Here is a 3593-nt window from a genome sequence, read left to right on the forward strand (position 1 = left end):
TCCGTGCCCGTGTGTTCAGACTGTACCGTATGGAAAAACAGGCAGAGTGGAGTGATGGGGCGGGGGTTTGGCCAAGGGTTTTAAGGGGGGAACGGGCTGTTGCAGAGAGAAGGGAGGAGTATATCGGGCTCAAGGAGCTGGTAGACTCCTCCTCTCCCTATGCGGGCTAGTTCCCCTCATCAGCGTCAGCGGTGCACGGCTCCATCCCATACACTATTTCGAAATTACGCACGCTTATTTTACGCACGCTTATTTTACGCACGCTTATAAATACAACAATTTCTTAAAATGTGTAAAATATACAAATAGAGATATCAATAAAGGTATTATAATTTGTATAAATGATAATATTGTATGAAATAATTGGAATTATAATTTTTGTTGTGGTCTGGGCTCCAAATATCATGCCTGTTTAAGGTGTTAAGCTTGGCCATATTCATATTTGAAAATAGAAGTAGACGTGTAACGTGTGCTACTATGACTTCTGCCAAGAGGCCTTTATGCCACAGGAGAGATGGAGCTTGCCCAGTTACTGCATGACCACTGGACCATGATGGCTGTTTCCCCTCAATCTCTACAATGGTGTCAGTGATGGAATATTTCAAGAGTTTCAAATGTGCTTTTATAAGTGGGCTTCAATCTGTAAGCATTGGATTTATTAAACTTGTGTGCCCACTCCTTGATAGATGAAAATATACTGGCCTCTTCCAAGAGATTTGTCTCTAAGGCACAGGAGGTAGTGCACTCTCCCTATAACCTCAGGGTTTCTGGTTCAAACCCCACTGTGCGTGCTCCCCCTCACTAGGTTTAACTGGGATTCTCTTTCAACAGGTGTCTTGAAGAGAGAGTCATTTTTTATTAGTTTGACAAATGGTTTGCAATGAAACAATCCTAAATTGAATGTGCTAGCATGTCTTCATTCAGTTGGATAACAGGATTGAATGAACTGGCCCACAGGCCTAATACATGTGCTTGAGTTCACCCAACTCACTAAGGTGACATAAGTTGCTGCAAAACTTTACAAGACATAGTCAACAAAATTAATTACTAGGTTTGATGAACATTAACACCAAATGGCGCTCACACTAATCTATATTGTTTCCAACCCTGTACAGCCTACAAGCTTAGAATTCTATTTAGTTTCACAGTAGGTCAGGTATAGTAGTTGTTTGTTAGCTTTCTGACCACTGCATTACTAAATATACAGTAGCTTGCCTTTATAAATCGTCTCTCGACTTTTAATCAATCCCACAAAACATACCATTGTATAACTACAGTATAGGCTATCATGAAAATGTGCCCTTTTTTGTCCAAATAAATACATAATGGATTGAGAAAATGAAACTTTTAGGCCTAATTGATGTTCTTTGTTCTTTGAAAGACAGACCATCATATCAGTGTCCACATAGTTTTAAATTCTGTGTCAGTGTCTCCAGGCCTTGGTTCGCCTAGTCCTAACACTAGCATCAGTAAGACAGTCCCTCACTTTGGTAGGATCCACCCACCACCCCCCCCCCATAACCCCCTGATGAGGGTTGTGTTTCATATAGGAAGTGGTTTTGGGCAGTGTGCTTGCTCATTCACTGCTGGGTCTTAAGTATTTAATTAGTCCCAAAGCCAGCTCCACCTAATCTCCTCTCCAACACCGACTCAACATGTGACTCGTTAACCGTTTGGAGGCCGATCACAATGTCGCTTCTCAGAACAGCCACTCTAATAATTCAAGCAATGGTAATACATTAGCACCAATGCCTAGAGTGATAAAGGTAAACAATGTTGTTGATTCACATGCCTCTGAAAGACTGTTGAGGGAACTCTGGGAAGTCTAATCTGCATTAAAACTTCAAATTGACTAACCATAACTACTGTATTATCAAACAAGCCTCTGGTTCTTCAACTCCCCTTTACACATGCAACTTGTTCCATTAGGGGGTGCACTCATGACAAGCTGTTAAACTAATTCCAGATGACATTAAGAACGAGAATATCGCTCAATATGTGAAACAGCAAACTTTCTTACATTCCTATTGCCATGTCTGTTGACTGGTTTTGAAACAGTTTATTTGTTTGTGCTCTGGATGATAAACCCTGTGTGTGAAGTGTCCATGAGGTTTATACTGGGTGAGTTGTTGGACGTTGTTGGAGACACCCAGCGTAGGCTACACAGCCTCTGTCCTCAGCAGAGGAATCTCCAAAAGTGGGACAGGGCCTATTCGGGCAGGAACTAAGGGGTGTGTTAAATTTCTGCATGCATGATCAATGGGGTTGAATAGCGTGTGGGGTAGAGGGGGGTGGCGGGGCGGTATGGACACAATATTGAGAGAGGAGGGGGCAGAAATAGGGAGAGAGGTTGGCTGACTAATGAGACTGTGAGGAGGACAACAGGAAAACAGTAGCTCTGTTCCCTTTTCAAGTAAAGAACGTGTAAACTGGTTCTGTGGTTCTTTATTTCTAGAAACAGAAATTACAGTAGGTTACATATTAAGACAGCATACTTGTTTTATATAATACAAAAATTACATAACTGCATATTTACTTTCTCACACCAAATGTATGCTAGAATGTGTCATATAATACACTGTATGGGATTTAAATGCAGTACAAGCCACACTACCATGCCCCCTGTTTCCCTCGCTAGGCTGTCCTCTGAACAGTGCAAACTAAGGCACAATGGGACTTAATTACTGGTCAGAAAGATAGAGGGAGCCCTGTTTCTCAGAGTTTCCCCCCTTTCAAATACTGTACAATGCCATCTTCCCTAGGGTAGGGCGGGTGAGGAGAGAGAGCTCAACACAAAAAGGCAGGTGATAGGCTGAACCGGAGGAAGGCATAAGGTAAGAGAGGGGGAGGGAGAGAGAAGGAGAGAGGAGAGAGTTATTGGAGTTGAATCCACACTGAAAGCAACACTACCAATACAGTATAGCTACAATGCCACCTGCAGGGGTTCTTAAGTATTACTGATTCAGAAGTAAGCATAAAGTTAGACAAAATCATGACGGATAATACAGTAGATGTATGTCATCTAAAAGCTGCGTCAATCAGACCTCATCTGTCTAAGATGACACAGTAGTGCTCTCTAGTGCTGTGCAGTACAACACCTACTTTCATTCCTCTGTCCAATTCATTCCTAACATGTCTCAAAAGACACCTATCAGGTGTTCATGATAAACGTTAAGCTACAACATCCATTCCATTGGGCCTTTACATTACAATTTATTTGAAATAGTATAGTATAGTGTAACCAGCCATAAATTACATCAAGGCAGGCCAAATATTCATTTTGCTGTCATCCTTTTTGGATCCTAAAATGAATATCTATAAGTGTCATAAAGAATTGTGTTAATTTTGAATATATTGAAAAAATTAACATTATAATTTGTAATGGTTGTATTCTTTTTTTAACCTTTCATCTATGTATGTTATACAGGAAGGAACCTGAAAGAATGTGCATGTGACAGGAAAAGTTTATTTTCATTTAGAGTTTTTGACTGCACTTTGCTCACTTTTAGGAATGGAGGGAGATGGGGACAAAGTTCAAAGAGAGCACATGGGGAGTAAGGGGGAGGAAGATTTTTTTAAATGCATTTGAAAGC

This window comes from Salvelinus namaycush, chromosome 1 (assembly GCF_016432855.1).
Source record: "Salvelinus namaycush isolate Seneca chromosome 1, SaNama_1.0, whole genome shotgun sequence".
Taxonomy (NCBI): domain Eukaryota; kingdom Metazoa; phylum Chordata; class Actinopteri; order Salmoniformes; family Salmonidae; genus Salvelinus; species Salvelinus namaycush.